Below are 17,675 nucleotides of genomic sequence, written 5' to 3'. Positions count from 1 at the left end.
AGGATAAAATGGTCATTTCAATGGTTGTACTTGACCCTAGGTCATAATATGTTTACAGTGCTATCCACAACTTGTTTGTGCTGTAGGACCAAGCAAAGCAGGGCTTCCACCTGCGGGGCCCACTAGGGTTCCAAAGCACTCTCAAATAAAAGATAGATGTGGGGAAGGGTATTTCAATCATTTCCCACCTTTCCACAGTGTCCAAAGGCCAATAGGTGAGAAACCCTAAGTCTGTCCATCAATACAATAGGTTTTCAATCACTGGACGATGGCTCTGGGCGTTGGGTGCATCGCCTAGAGGCTGCAATCGACAGCAAGGCTGGGATCCCAAGGTGGGGTTTCTTAGGCTAGGCTTACACTTGATCCTTTGCATGTCAAGGGGGTTAGGTAGCCCCTGAGATGGTCTACCTATGGGTCCAAATGGATCATCCATCTGGTTCACCATCAGGCTGCCAGAGGCTGCCCAAACAACCCCAGTGAATAGTGTCATAGGGTTTTGGCCAGGCTTGGGAGATGGTTTCAGCCACATGTAAGGCTAGAAACACCTGAGATTTGATGTTTCATGGCTGCAATCATCAAGGATTAGGGCTGTGCAGCCAGGGTTCACATCCAGGGTTCCAAATCATAGGATAATAGAGCCAACTGACAGTGTAGGTGGGCATAGCCAGGTTTCAGCCACAAGAACAGTACAACAACCTTTTAAAATTCAACCAAAATTATAGATCTTCCATGCACAAGGTTTGCATGGTTGATCTGGATCAGATCTGGGCAAACCCTAGCTAATTTTGGCTACCCAGAGAGCAAAAACACAATAAGAACAAGGAAGAAATAGGGAATAGTAAGTCTGAGCATGGTTGTATACCTACACAAGGCTAAAAGAGCTTGGTTCCAGGCTGGGTGCAGGGCTGCAGCAGGTTTCCCCCTCGTCTTCTTGCTTCTTCCTTCTCCTTCTTCTCCTTTTCCCTCTCTTTCTCTCCTCTCGGTTTCAGCAGGAAATAAGAGCTCTAAATGAGCTCAGGCCTACCTATTTATAGGCCCAAGACCAACTGAGGTTTGTTTGGCCACTAAGTCCCTTTTTTAAAAAGCAGTTTTTGAACTGACTCCAACTGATTCTGGGCTCACTGGTGGGGTCCACAGTGAATTGAGAGCATGAGGTGGTCCCTCAGACTCCCCTCTATCAGTGGAGGGTTCCCATGTCCATATTAGGTGGTCCCCACAATTAAAATAATAAAAAGTATATAGATTCAGTCACTGGGCGATGTCTCTGGGCCTTGCTGCATCGTCCAGTGCCATCGCCCAGAGAATTTCAGCAAGCTGAAATTCAATGGGGCTTACACAGGGTTTGACCCTAAGTCAGGGTATTGTCCCCATATGCCTACTAGGGAATTTTACACACTTTTTCAAAGGTGGGTCCCACCATTATAAGGAAGAGAGAGATTACCTGGGATCCAAACCATATATCAAGCTGTGAGCTGCACAGTTGTAGGGGTCTGCTATCCATCTTCTAACATGTATATAGGGAAACCTGTTCAAAGTATTCTCATTGATCTCATTGAGTGGAGTGATGCTCCACAGTGATCCTGGTTGCCTGGCCAGGGGTTCCTGCCCTTCAATAAAAAATCCAACCAATCAGGAGCAGGGTTTGACAAGGAAGCCTCGGCAATATGCTGGGATGCCTCGAGCTATATGCTGGGAAGTCTCGAGCTACATGCTTAGAAAGCACCGATAGGTGATTTATGGCTATAAGCCAAACAAAGTTGATCCTCGGGCTACATGCCGGGAAGCACCAAAAGGGTGAATTTGATATTGAGTCGGTTACCTCACAGGTTAATCACAGAGGGCTGGTCGGGCTAACCTTGGTGAACGAATGCAGGAGCTGACTGGTCCTCTCCGATAACTCATTGGGTGTATCGCGGGAAGGGGTAACTAAGCCGCACCAGGGATACATGTAATGGGGATTGTAGTAGCACTAACCTGCCTTAGCTGTATTGATAGGTGGCTAATAAATAATCTAGACTTGCATATCATGTAGGATCATGTGGATTATGGTTGCATGTGCATGCATGATGATATGTTTTACTCACGGGCTCAGTGGGGCTCATACTCGGTTGTATATGTTTTTCTATAGATGATTCTACAGGTGGATGCCACTATGGTTGGGAGGCTCATTTCGAGGAGGAGTGCCCTTGTGGTTATGATAATATTGGCATGGACCCCGACAGAGGTCGTACCAATGGTGCGAGCGTTCTCAGTGGTTATTGATGAAGACCCGTGAAGGGTGCTCTTGATGCTTTTATCTTGGGGACTCCTTTTTGAGTTATCAGGAGTTTATCCCCATTCTTGTTTCCTATTTTAGTTTCTTCTTTTCTTTTTGGGGTTGAGTTATCTCACCCTGTACATATTTACTTTTGTCCTGCTTATATATATGTCAGATCTTGCTGTTCAGTTCGTGGGTTGTATGGGGGAAATGGAGCAACTTTACTTATGTATATATATCACCATCATTTCCCATATCGCTATGCTTTCTCTTTTCCTTTATAATTGTAGATTATCTGCAGCACTCTGGTCTTACTTGAGGTAATATTATGGATGTGTGTCCGTGAATGTATTAACTGCTTCTAGATCCATGGGATTTGGCGGATTGTCGTTATGCAATTCGGGTCACCTACCTAACCCTCCCAGGGGGTGGTATTGGGGTGTGACATTTGCAGTCCATCAATACTCTGAGGGATGGTACTTGGATTTCTATAGGTAATACTGCCTCCATTCCATAGACCAATGAAAAAGGAGTTGCCCTAGTAGAGGTTCGAATGGACATCCGATAAGCCCATAACGCATATGGGTGTCTGCCCAATCTCTATGAACCCATTTTATGCAATATGACTTTAACATTTTTGTTGGTTGCTTCCATTGCTCCATTAGTCTGTGGTCTGTAAGTTGTAGACCGGTGCCTCTTGATACCGAACTTGGCGCAAAACTTATCCATTTTTCCCAAAAAATGTGCTCCCTGATTAGATATGAGGGCGTGTGGCACTCCATATCTGCATATGATATTTTCCTTGATGAATTTTGCTACTTTCATAGCCTTCAAGATGGCATGAGGCTATGCTTCCACCCATTTGGTGAAATAATCTATGGTGATGAGAATGAATTCAGCTCCCTTGGACGCTTTCGGTGTCACCTTTCGTATGATGTCGATGCCCCATGTGGAGAATGGCTAGCGAGCATTCAATGAATGGAGTTCCGTAGAAGGAATGTGGATGATGTTGGCAAATATCTGACACTTGTGGCATCTTTTCACGAATGTGGCACAATCTTCTTCCATGGTTGCCCAATAATATCCCAATCTCAGGATCTTCTTGGTGACCATTCTGGCATTCATATGCGGTTCGCAGATTCCCTGATGGATTTCCTTCATGATTGTTTGAGCTTGTTCCTCATCTACACAGAGCAGCTGTATGCCATCATAAGATTTTTTGCACAACAAGTCTCCTTGGAGCATGAATTATGTGGCATACTTTCGTAGCCGCTTCTTTTCACCCATTATGAAATGTCCAGGACACCTCCTTTCTCTTATGAAGTCAATTATGGGTGTGAATCATATTTTTCCATTAGCTGTCAAGACATTCACTGATTTTTCATATGCTAGGTCACATCTCTTGTCTACCAGAAATGGTCGAATCTGGGCATCTGAGCTACATTCAACCATTGAGGCGAGGGTGGCCAAAGCATCTACAAATCTGTTGTTGACTCTTGGAAAATATTTGAATGTAATTTCTTCAAAATTCTTGATTATCCCCTCCAAGTGTTCATGATAGGGTTTCAGCTTTTCATCTTTCGCTTTCCATCTCCCTTGAGTTTGACAGATTACGATTGACGAATCCCCATAAACTTTCAACTTCTTGATTCTCAATGCCATGGCGGCCTCAAGGCCAATCGCACATGCTTCGTACTCAATGATGTTGTTGGTACATGGGAATTCTAATCGAAAAGCAGAAGGGAGATAAATATCTTCTAGGGTTATCAGCAATATTCCGGCCCCATATCCCCTCTGATTAGCTGCGCCATTAAAGTACAACTACCACAAGTCTTTGCATTCTTCTTTTTCCATGCATGCTAAGTCCTCATCTGGGAAAAGATCTTCCATTGGTCGCGAATCCGATTCCACCGGATGTGCAGCTAGATGGTCTAAGACTGCTTGCCCCTTCATAGATTTTTGGTTGATATATGTTATGTCCAATTCTGATAATAACAACAGCCATCTAGCCATCCTTCCAGTTAGCGCTGGATTTTCAAACAAGTACTTTATCGGGTCCATGCTTGAGATGAGTCAGATTGGATGCGAAAGCATGTAATGCCTCAATCTTTTAGTTACCCAAACCAAGGCGGTACATGTCTTTTCCAAAGGGTTATAGCGAGTTTCATACTCTAGCAATTTCATGCTTAAGTAGTAGATTGCGTGCTCTTCCCCATTCTCCTGATCAAGCTATGCTACCATCGATCCCATTGTCATGTCTTCAACAGATAAATATAACAGCAGCGGTTCACCCAACATTGGTAGGATAAGTACTGGCGAATGAGTCAAGCACTCTTTTATTTTTTCGAACGCCTTTTGGCACTTATCGTTCCATTCTTTTGGCTCTTCTTTTTTTAGGAGCTTGAAGATGGCTTCACATGTCGCGGTTAGGGGTGCTATGAACCGACTTATATATTGGATGCGACCCAAGAAACCTCAGATCTCTTTTTCTATTTTTGGTGATGGCATTTCTATTATAGCCTTTATTTTGTCGGGATCTACTTCTATTCCTCTTTCACTAACGAGAAATCCCAGAACCTTCCCTACCGTTGCTTCGACACATTTTTAAGGGTTTGATCTGAGCTTGTATTCTTTTATTCACTCAAGGAACTTTCTCAATGCCAGGAAATACCCTTGCCGGGTGACCGATTTGACGATCATATCATCCACATACACTTCTACTTCTTTGTGTATCATGTCATGTAGGATGCGTAGCTACTCTTTGATACATTGCTCCTGTGTTCTTCAGACTAAAGGGCATTACCTTGTAACAATAGGTTCCCCATGGTGTGGTAAATGTTGTCTTCTCTATGTCCTTTGGACACATACTGATGTGATTATACCCAAAAAAATCCATCCATAAATGACAACAGGGAAGTCGTCCTTGAGGCTAACTTTGTTGAGGTCTCGAAAATCCACACACATTCATACTTTCCCATCTTTCTTGGGAGCTGGGACAATATTGGACAACCATTGAGGGTACTATGCCACTTAGAGAAAACCTACATTCCACTATTTGATGACTTCCTCCCTGATCTTTTCACTCCATGCAGGCTGCATTCTTTTGGGCTTCTGCTTGACGGGCCGAGCGTCTGGATAAGTGGACAGGTGATGCTGTACTATCCTTGGGATCGATGCCTGGCATATCTTCGTAGGACCATGCAAAAACTTCTTGAAATTCTTTTAACAGGGTTGTCATCTGACCAACATCCTCCTTATCGAGTGAGGAGCCAATTTTAACCATTTGGGGACATTGCTCTATTCCCAGATTTATGAGACATGTGTCCTCTGAGATAGGTTGGGCTTTTCTTTGCTTTAGTTATTTTATTAAGTGATGGTGCTCAAGGATATCCTCATCATCGGAAGAAGAAGTAGAGACATACTCGGAATGGTTGACTTCATTCATGATGGAAAGAGGAGTACAAGTAGACTCAACAGACTGGAAGGTACTACCTTCCTTGATTACAAGAGACTTACCAGCAGATGAGACTAGTTCGGAGCTGACCACTCCTTGAGACTCTATTTCCTGAAACCTATCAGAAACACTGATCCAGTTTACAATGGGTTCTTGGAGAGGGTGAATCAAAAGATGAGGTTTCGGCCCTTCTTCATCCCTACAGAAATCATGGCTATCTTGAACAATTCCCTGATGCTCAGGTCTTCTTCAGCAGCTTTCAATTCTGCTTGTTCCACTTCTAGTGCCACCCAGTCGATGCTGTCTTGAAAGAAGACTTCAAATCCAGGCTGGAGGCTTCCTTCATCGTGATCAAACCATGGCTCAACGTTGCCACAGTATGGGAAGTCCTCCCCTTCCTTGACAAAATACCCGTTCAGAGTCTTGAAATATGGAGATATACCATGGCAGTGCTCGCCTTCTCACATTTCAGGCTGTTTTCAAGTTTGCCTTTTTTCCTTGGTTCTTCATATCCCAGTTCATGACGGTTGCTGTAAGTTGGAAATTTAGGGAATTCTGGAATTCCTTGCTGATTCTTTCCTAGTCCAAGCCCTGGGAAATATTCCATGTTGTTCATCATCTTCAAAGTTGACTTACTCCATGTGGATGGGTATCCAAATGGGATTATCTCTCTTACTTCTGTGGTCATCACACTGATTGCCCCAATCTTGAATCCACCTAGCTGGGTATCTTCTAGAGTTTCTACTCCTACCTCAATACTTGCCACGGTGTGGACTATTTCTGGGTCACCAAAGATAGTGATCATCTTCCCTTCATGGATAAACTTCATTTTTTTATGTAGGCTTGAGGCCATCACCCCTACTTTCTCTTTTTCTTTTTCTTTTTCTTTTTTTGGGATTTCAGTAATTCTCACCAAATCAATGGTCGTAGTTTAACGCCTTCGAGTGGCAACGTTCAGTCTCTTTTCCAGGAAAATATCCTTTTGGCAGCCTTCCGCCTTCATAATCGAGCGATTTGGAGGAGATTATCCCTTTCCTCGCTTTCAGTGGTATCAAAAGAATTTTCCCACAACTTCTAGGGAATTTGTTCCTTTCGGAATCCATTGACTTCACATAGGTGACCCTTTATCCTGAGCCAATCATTCTCCCAAATTTTCTGACTGAAAACTTCTTCCAGGTCCAGATTAGTTTCTGAGTGGAAAACACAATGTGGCCACTCCTTAATCATACTTGAAATTGATCCTTCTTGCGTCCTAATGGAATGGCATTCCGTAGGGTCATGAAAGGTATAGAGGACGTTCCATTTTGCACACCCAGATAGTTGTTTGAGCCATTGAGTTCGGGTTTGATACTTAAGGAGAAACTTCATCACGTTCGACTGATAAGAGGCGAACTTGGGAGACAATTCTTCTATGCCCATGTAGACTAACAATTGCTGAACCTGAAAGCTGAATGCTACCTTGTGTCTCTTACACAAGTATAAAAGGAAGCAGAGGGCTTTGGTTGACAATCGATAGAGGTTCCTTATCCGAAAGATGTTGAAGAATGGATATTCTAGATGAATGGGTATCCCTTGGAGATCGTCATCTCCGTGAGGAAAAATAGTGATTTCTTGAAACACCTTGAGGTAATCTTCATTTATGGCTCGCAAGATTCCATACATAATTTGTTCCTGGAGATGAATAGGTAATTGACCAATTCGAAGCTGCAAATCCATCAAAATTTCTTTTAACCCTCTTGCTTTTAATAGAAGGTACCAAATTCTTGGCCTGCAAATTTCCTCATACTAGTCGTCAGTAGGTTCTTCTTCTATTTCAGACACTTCGCTGGGTAGTTCACTACCAGTGTCTTCATCCATTACTTCGCCGTTCAGACTTTCACTGGATGTTTCTTCATCTAACTGTTCTTCAGAATCCTGATGACCTGGGTCCTCTTCTTCTTCCCCACTGCTATCAATAGGGTGAATTCCTTTTATTGGACAAAGTATGGATCGCCGGTATTGACATTAACGACCCAATTTTTCCACCCTTCCATCATTCTTGGTGGACCGGCATAGGGGAAATCATCTGAGTATAACATAGGATCTTGGGGTGGATTCCCAAAAAAATCCTTGGTTAATGCTAGGTTCAGCCAAGCCATGTTCCTCAGCTCATGCAACATTCTCTGAAGTGCATCTTCTTCTGCAGGTAATTCTATCTTCTCAACTTATTCCGCCAAATGGCCACACACCATGTTCAGGAAGCTGGAAGTTACTTCATACATGATGTCCTGGGTCATGGATATTAGCTCAAGGATGTCTTGCACTTGATGGAAGACGCTCATGCCCCATCTATCGAAGTCTTCTTCTTTGATGAACCATGCTCTTCCCAGATTTTTTGGGGACCTTTCTCCCTCGCTACTACTACTTCCCTCATTTTCAGGAGGTATGGGTTGGATGCGATTAATTATGTCAAACCCGCCCCAGACTAACTGGGATTTTGAATGAAGGACAGGAACCTATGACCAATTACCCAAACACACTGTGGAACATCACCTCAGTGGTTGAATTTACTAGAGAACCTCTCAGGATGTCATCCTATATACCTGTTAGAAGATGGGTTGCAGACCCATGCACCTGCTCTGCTCACATCTTGATGTACAGCCCCAGATCTAGGTAATCTCTCTCCTACCCAAATATGTGGGGCCCACACCTGTTCAGGTGTGTGTCTGACTTTGGAAAAGGTGTTGGTGCAGTGTCCAAGTGATAGGCCTAACACCTATGCAAGTCCAAGGCAAAAACAGCGAGATTGCATTCTCTAGGCGATGCACTGGGTTATTGGCCCAAAGGCCCAGTGAAACACCCAGAGTGTCTAAAACTAACTTATTTGACTCCAGACACCAGGGGACCATGCATACAGCCTGTGAACACCCATTAGAGGTAGATGGAGATTTTAGAAACCATTACCCACCTCTGGAATCATGTGGATCCCACCAGTGCAGCCAGAATGGCCCAGAATGCACTCAAAAATGCATTCTTAGGAATAGGGACCTCGGGCCAAATAGGCCTTAGTTGTCCTAAAACTATAAATAGGAGGGGACCAGCTCCCATTCGTTTCCTACTACTGCTACTGAAATAGAAAGAGAGAAAGAGAAGGACAAAGAAGAAGAAAAGAAGGAAAGAGAAGGAAAGGGAAGGAAGGAGAGACCAAGGCTGTCTCTGACATTGATCTCAGCCTGCGTACAAGATCAAAGGTAATATCTCTGTCCTTGTACACTGCTATTCACTATGATAGACCACAGTTCTCTGGCCAGATTGGTGAGTCTCCGACCAGTAATGCTCAGAGCACCACTTGGATGCCTAGGGAAGCTTGGGATCTTGCATGCATGAGCATTGCATGTAAGATCTAACCATCAAATGAACTGATATGCTGCTACTATAGCATTTGAGACTGAAATCAGTCTCTGAGATGGGTTGCACTACAGACTTGCACCCAGAACATGCAGTCTGAGCATGGATCTCTGCATGCAATGGGATTACTTCACACTTTAGCATAAGACCAGCTTTGATTCATGTAAATATATGTAAATCAAGCCTTACATGCAGCCAAAGCAGGATCCAAAGCTTGAGCTCAGCCTGGACAGCCATTCTCTGTGCTGTCAGAGCTCACCCCAGCTTCCAAATGGGAGAACCAAGCTTGAATCCATTTGGACCAATACATTTAGCCTTATTTTTGGTCCATGATCATCCCATTTTCATCCCTAATCAAAACCATGGCTGGCCCTGCTATAGAATCCAAGAATTGGAGCTGAAACTCATGTTAAATAGGCTCTGGGCGATGCACTGGGCGATTGCCCAAACGCCCAGAGATGGCATTTGGGCTCAGATGTGAATTCTGCCTTTTGTACCTCTACAAATGGACCTAGGACAGCATGGGGAGGATGTAAATGACCAAAATACCCTTCTCCATTGGTCCTTGCTGTCATCCATACCCGGATGCTCAAGTAGGCCCCACAGGGCTAGGTACCCATACACAGAACTGGTTTCAACTGGGCTATAAACCTTTGCATTGGTTTATGAAATTGATAGGGCCATGCATAGGTAGGCTATGCTATGGAAATACTGAGACTAGTGAATCCTTCATCTCTGGATGATGTACCAGGACATAGACCCAAAAGCCCTGTGCAAGATCCAGAGAATTCTAGGTAATACCTGTATAAATACAAAGTCAGCCTAACTAAGCCTAGACCAACTCTAGGACACTAATGAAATCTTAAACTTTGTTTGACACACTTTTATGATCCGATAAACTAGGTTTTGATCCCGAGCTCGAGGTGCAGTGCCAGTTACCAACTACGACCTAGGCAATAGCTGAGCCAGTAGGACTAGAGCAAGGTGAGTGAAATAACACTGTGTATGTAAATGTAACATGGCTAACGAGTCATGACAATTACAATGATGCTATTCATTCTGTTCACTTATTTCAATTACTATATATTCTGTTAAGTAAGTAATGCTTGACTGGTGAATATTGAGAGTGAACAATGAATGCTTTTATGTAAACTGCTAGACTAGATGTCGTACCCGGCTTGGAAATGAGGCCTGTGGTAGCCCGTAGAATGAGATACGGTTAACACTACCCGACTCATACTATACCATATAGAAGGCATTGGGCTAGAGTATCATCACCTATGCTACGCACCCTTGCTAATAGGGGTTAAGGTGTTGGATGCTGGTGGGAGTAACCATATGAAAGAGAAAAAGGAAAAGAAAAGAAAAAGAAATGAAAAGAGAAAGGACATGGAGATGTTTTGCACCAAAAGGGTGGTTATGAGGCTATATGCTAGTAAAAGAAATATGTTATGTTGAAATGAGGATGGATGCCTCATAGGTTAATCCCAGAGGGCTGGTCAGGTTGACCTTGGTGACTAATGCGGGAGCTGATCAGTCTTCTCCGACAACTCAATGGGTGTATCATAGGAAGGGGTTAAAAGCCCTCACCAGGGATACATGTATTGGGGATTGTAGTAGCATTTACCCGCCTTAGTTGTGATGTTGGGTGGCTAATAATTAAAATGAACTGCACTTCATGTAGGACTCATATGGTTGTGCTTGCATGTGCATGCATGGTTATATTTCATTCACGGGCTCGATGGAGCTCACACTCTTTTGTATATGCTTTTTTTAAATGATCCTGTAGGTGGATGTTTCTGTGGCGGGGAGGCTCATCTCACGAAGATGGGCTTTGGTTATTATGACAGTATTGGTGTGGACCCAGATGGAGGTCATACCACTGGTGCAAGTCTTTTCGGTGATAGTTGAAGAGGACGCATGATGGGTGTGTAACTGACTATATTTCTGACTATGGGATTCTTTTTAGTTATACTAGGGATCCCTCTTTTGTACACCTTTGTTTTGGGGCTCGGGTTGCCTTGCCCTGTTTATATTCTTTTGTAAAGCTAGGTCGGATAGAGTTGGGACTGCAGTGTTGAGAGAGAGAGAGAACTAAAACAATTATGGTTGTATCTATGCTTTTCTTTTGTTTCCTTAAAAGCTTAATGTATATATTAGTTTTCCGCAGCACTCTGTGTTATACATCTTGTATTATTGTGGATGTGTGTGTTTGTGAATGGATTAACAGCTTCTAGATCCTTGGGGTTTGGCGGATTGCTACTGTGCAATTTAGGTCACATACCTAATCCTCCCAGGGGTGGTTTGGGGTGTGACAAAGCTTGGTATTAGAGTGAGAAGCTCTTCATACATTCACAAACAACGTAATAGGATTAACAACTTGCAAGAAGCTAAACGTATAATAATTAAATTAATAGGGGGCAAAATATAAATAAAAAACAATGAGGAAAAGATAGAACACTAGCAAGTAAGATTCAATAAAATTTGAAATATGGCAGAAGCCATTACACTGATTTCCAAGCTGGAAGTACTACTTCCAGTTACAACCCAGTAGGAAACAAACAAAAGATAGAAACTGAAAATAAAGAACTGCATAAAATATGACAAAAAAAAAAAACTACATGAAGTAAAGTTGAAATGAAAGACCAAATCCAAAGTAAGACACCGAAGGTGGAGGAACTACTCCTGTGGAGGATCATCGCTCTGTGGAGACCGAGCCTATCGTGAGTCAACCGGGTAGTAGGAATCCCATATATCAAGATGCAACTCAATGGAACCTACTCTCCCCTCTAGGGAAGTGAACCTTGGTCCATCCGCGTAGACATCTGGGCAAGCTGAGTGTGAAGACCTCGGAACTGTGCCATCATGTCTGTCCAACCATAAGTGTCACGCCCCTATTCCAGACAAGGAATATAATATAATATAAGGGGTAACTAGGATGGCGTGTGTCATCCCATTAAGCTGTCAGGATCACTGACACAGTGTCTCAACGCACAGTCATAACTAATATTAAAACAATATAATATCAGAGTGCGGAAAGGGAATATTACATTCCAAAAGATCAATAGTTTTGCAGAAGCGTATAAAATCAAATAGTTACAAGATTTTCAAAGGCTAAATGATAAATACTGTAATTAATACATTTCCTATGACCATCTAATAACTATCAACAAGAGTATAATAGTAACTGTTTATACATGGACCTAAGCCCCCAAAATAATCAAAAAGGGATCAAATCCCAAATATCCTCACGGCCAGTAGGTGCAATTGCCACAAGGACACCCGTTGCCATATTCCTCTAACACAGCTTCCGGCTCCTCCATACCAATATCATCGTATCCCGCGGGTTGGATTTCGAATCCCGTGAGGTACCCACCATCTACATCATAATCTAAAAAGTGTGCGCACGAGGGGGTTAGCTCCACTGAGCCAGTGAGGGGATGGGGATGCACAAACACACAATTCACATATAGTCCAATGATGCATGCACATGTTAATTCATTTTCCACCTATAACACAAACTAAGTCAAAGGTATATGATACTGTGACAACTCGGGAGACACTGTGGGTCACTTCAATTATCGTCACAATGAAACCTCATTTGTCAATCGGGGGCCTACGTCGGACAAAGCCACCAAAACTTCCCAATGACAGACCCCGATAACCATCACTACCATGACTGGCTCTCTCTCACACCACAGAATCCGGGGTCTGGTTATCCAACACCTAAACCCCTGTTGGTAAGGGTCGTAGCATAAGGGTACAAAGTCCTAGCCGCAGATATACTACATGCAAGTCCTATCGTCCCGAGAGGTATTTTGGGTGCATCAACGTCTCATTCCATCTAGTACCCGGGTACTAGCATAGCATGGCACATACAGTTCAATATGACATTCAATCAAAGGATTATTATATATAATCCGGGGTTCCAACACCGACACTCATCGACACCGTAACCCAATAAAGAATGGAAAGCAACCACAACATCATCATATCAATCAAGTAGTTAAAGTATGCAAGATGCACAATCATGCTTAATAAAGTATACTAATAGCATGGTACATGTACAATTAATAATAACAAGTCCAAACAACAACCAAACCCACTCACAATATATGTTATGCCCCAATGTTACAAGTTGTTGCCGCGATTAAGTAACTCGTCAAAAGATGGGAATTTTAAACCTAAAGAAAGATTGAGAATAGGGTAAAACAAGTAAAGGGGAGGATTCCCAAAAGGTATCCCATAAATCACTCAAGTATAAGGTTTCAGAGGCAGGGTGGTTTTATGGGTGGTCTCATGCCCAATTCCTGAAATCGCATGTAAATCCTAGCTAACCAAGGGCTCAGGAAAGTCTCGGCCAAGTGCGATTTTATGGGTGGTTTTTCTTAGAACATGAAACTGCACGTAAATCCTAGCTAACCAGGGGCTTACACAAGGAGGTGGTTTCAAGGGTGGTTTCTCGTAGGTCTTAAAACCACATGTAAAACCTCATACTCCCAAGTCTGAGATTCAAGGGGTTTTTCACTAAGGGTTCAATTTTCAAGGGGTTTAAAGGTAAAGGAACACCAAGGGAGCTTCCTCCTAGGTACATTAGGGTTCTAAGACTTCATTAGGTCCATACAACGAAAGGATTCAAGAAGAAAAACCAAGGAGAACCTAATCTAAGGCATAATAGGGTAGAAACCCTAGGTCTTTCAAATAGAATGTGATTTTGAGTATTAGGGCTAGCAATGGAGTGTAACAACTCCACAATAGCATAAGTTATAGGTTCCAATCAATCCTTAGGTTCCAAGAGGAACCCTAGGTTAAGGCTTATCCCATTTCCCAAACTCCCAAAACCCAAAAATAGGAGAAGGGATGAGAGTTTAATACCTTACCTAACCAAGACAGAGGAGCTCAACGTTTAGGGCTCCAAGGGTGGGGTCTCAAGCCTCCAGCCAAGCCCTTTCACCCACCTTCCTTCACTCCTTCCTTCCATAGGTTCTTCTCTTGGCTTGGTCTTCAAGAGGGGAGGATGAGATGAGCTTCAAGGGAAAGACATCAAGGGCTCCCTTCCTTCCCTTCTTCTTCTTCTTCTTCCCCTCCTTCTTTCCTTCTTCTCCTCTCCTTTCTTCTTTCTTTCTATTCTTTCCCTTCTTCTCACGTTTTGGTTGGAGGAGGGAATGAAAAGGGTAAGGGAGTCTAAGCTCCTATTTATAATTTAAACCCTTACTAAGGTCTTTTTGATTAGGTATTAAATATGTCAAAATCCACTTTTGGGTCAAAATAGATTAAATGGGTCACTAAAATTAAATGGGGCACTTAAGTTAAATGGGTCAATTAGACTAAATGGGTCGACCCATTGGTTCTAAATAAGAAAGAAGTTTATTAAGGATGGGGTCCACATAATATGGGAACATAAGCCCCTCCCACTTTTCTCAAGGTCAGTGGGATCCATAAATAAAATATTCCACTACTCAACTAAAATAGCCCAGGCGGTTCAAACCGTGACCCGTACTTCGAGGACATTAAGGGAAAGGGTAAACAAATAAAATTAAGGGCTAGAACTTACTTCTCCCTTGTCATAGTGTGTCACCCATGACCCCGAATAGTTTCACCACAACGATACCAAGTTTATCACTGATCGAAGTGTCCAACTGAGGCGACGGTCCATGTTGCTCTCTCTAGAATTCTTCGCTTCCCGGGCTGGTACTTAGAGGATAGTCGACAAAGTTCCCATCGACGAATTTCCCCCACTACCGGTTGAGAAATCTTTTCTCCACAAGCAAACTCATACTATGGTCAATGATTTGTAGCTGGATTTGACCATCATCGAGAACAGGTCACCCGCATACATGGTAGCGGTATCTACACGTCACGAGAAAGAAATAATAAATAATTCAAATCCCGGGTGCAGGTGTAACATCCCCCCCACTTTACAAGAAATTTCATCCCTAAAATTTGAGGTAGCTAGGGTCTCAAGGGATAAGGGTTGTTGAATAACATCATCCCAAGTCACCCACAACTTAAACTAAGACAAGGGTCGGGTCAAGACGAAGCAGTGCCTATTTGACACAACAGGTCAGGTTTCACAATTCTTTCTTTTCCTTTATAGGGTCACGTTACCACAAGAAATGTGGTTCACAATAACCCAAGGAAAATAGGGTTCCAACTACCAAGTTAAGTCTCAATGCAAGGAACAGAGGTTACCTAGATCTTCCAAGTCAGGTGATACCACTCTAGCCTTCACTACTTTGGTCATTCTTGGGTTACAGGATTTAACCTGTCCAGTCTCCAGCATAGGGTTCACATGCTGAATGCTTTCACTTCAGGTTATCTCATTACCTAACCCAACTTTAGAATGATTAGGAATATTTATGGAATCTCCTATTATTCACTCCCAGTACGGAGAGAACGCATTTGCTGATCCATTATCCCATTCATATTTGTTGTTGGAGAAGGTCTTATTAAAAAAGCATCCTTCAGTTTCAGCTTTCACAACCTATAAACCCAGTACACAGTCATTCCATAGGGGAAAGTCCACATCAGTCCTCCTTCAAGAACCAATAACCTTTATTAGCTTTTGGTCCAAATTAACTCTTTAAACAGGTCTTAATAATTTAACCTACCCGGTCATTAAATTCATTATTCATTACCCTAAAGTTTGGTCAACCAAGGTCAGGGCTCCAACTAGTTACACAGCAAGGTCGAGGTAAGGTCATACTTGTAGTACCAGAGAATCACTCTAGTCACACAAGTCCAAGGTTCTAAGGGATATCTATATATATTTATCACACCAATATGTAGGCATAGATTCAATAATTACATTCATATCCTTATGGACATATCTGTCATCTAGGTCAATCCACAAGAACAAGAAGTTCTCAGGTATGGTTTTCTAAGTCCTTTTTGGAAGGTCAAACCACGGTGTAGGACTCCCTCTATGAGTCTAAACAAGGTTGGATGAACCAAGTAAAGTTCAAATAGAGTCATCACTAGCTTGAGGTGTTATGAATGACTTCCAAATACACGTGACCTTTATGGCTCACTCAAAGATACCAGCCCAAACTAGCCTATTACTTTCCTTTCTTAATATCTATCTACAGGTCTAGATTCTATGCACCCCATTAAGAGTCTCTACCCGCATAGGTTTAGGTTTCTCTATCCATAAGGTTTGGGTCTTTAAATTCACAGGGCTACGGATCTTCATCCTCAAGGGTAACACTTCTCCTTTTATATAAGAGAGGAGTCACAACGGTCACCAATGCCTGCTATTTCTTATTAGCTGGCCCAGTCGGGTACAAGTCCTAATCCCTTTTAATTTCAAGGCATTAACTAGACTTAAGTGGTCCACACAAATGGGTCACACGACAGGGGTGTCCGATCTAGGGTATAGGCATATACTCATCACATATAGGTGTAGTTAAAGGATCTCCAAAAAATATGGGCTCAAAATCCTAAAATAAATCGGGTAAACTCATGAGCGGTGTCAATACTCTAGGTCCGTTCATGGCTCCTCTGAGAAAATAGGGGGAGCGAACTAACTGGCCTATATGGAACGCAAATCCATTCATTCGTCCGATCTCAGAAGTCTCAATGGCCGAGAGGGTTAAGTCGAATGGATCTACAGACGGACGCATGAGTGTGGATCCGCTCTTTGACCCGCACAGTTTTAAAAAGATAATTTCAAGTTTTGTGCAGAGTGGATTCACGAGCGGAGTAATGAAAAGTGGATCCGTTCGTTTGTCTGTTCATAGAATTTTAACAAAACAGAGCCGTGAGTTTTAAAACTCACTTTTGGCTCCAAAGAAAGGGACATAACTGCGGGGAGAAAAAGGCTCTACAGGGACTTTCGTTCAAGCTTCCTTGCACTCCCTTGGGTGGTTTTTGGTGCTTCAAATCACTCCTCAACAACTCCCAATCGTATTCAGGTAAGATCTCTCTCTCTCCCATCGATTTCTCTCTTGGAGAAAACCCGTTTTGGGAACTTGGGGTTTTTGCTTTCTTTTTGCTTAATAGGCTATTTGTAACCTAATCTTAACCATTTTCTCACCACACCCAGCCTATATAAGGGCTTGCACATGACTATGGGATCTAATCCAAGGATTTGGGTTGGATTTTGAAAAAACCAAAACCCTAATTGAATTTTTTTCTCTCTTCTTTAGCCATACATGAACCAGTTTTACTAGGTGGGGCTTAGTTTACACTATTTTGAGTTGTCACATACCATCTTTACTTTGCTTCTCAAGATTTAAACTCCCAACCACAAAATTTGGGAAATTTTTAAAGTTCATAGCATGTTTCACGATCGATTAAACCCATTTCTTGCTTGAACCCACTGTTTTGTATGAAATATCATGTTCTAGGCATAATATGACCATGAATCTTCATTATTTATCATGTCATTCATGTAATGGCCAAGCATTCTCCTTTTCCCCCAAATTTTTAGATCATAATTGGATAAAATTAGAATTTTCTAGCCTAAGAATCCTGCTATAACTTAATTTGCTTTGAAGGAAAAATCAAGGGCTAGGTTTTGAACTTCATAACCTTACACTGATCATCTACTTAGGCCTTAGCATTCAAGGTACTAAC

Source organism: Telopea speciosissima, chromosome 9 (genome assembly GCF_018873765.1).
Source record: "Telopea speciosissima isolate NSW1024214 ecotype Mountain lineage chromosome 9, Tspe_v1, whole genome shotgun sequence".
Lineage (NCBI taxonomy): Eukaryota > Viridiplantae > Streptophyta > Magnoliopsida > Proteales > Proteaceae > Telopea > Telopea speciosissima.
This window is presented reverse-complemented; position numbering follows the sequence as displayed.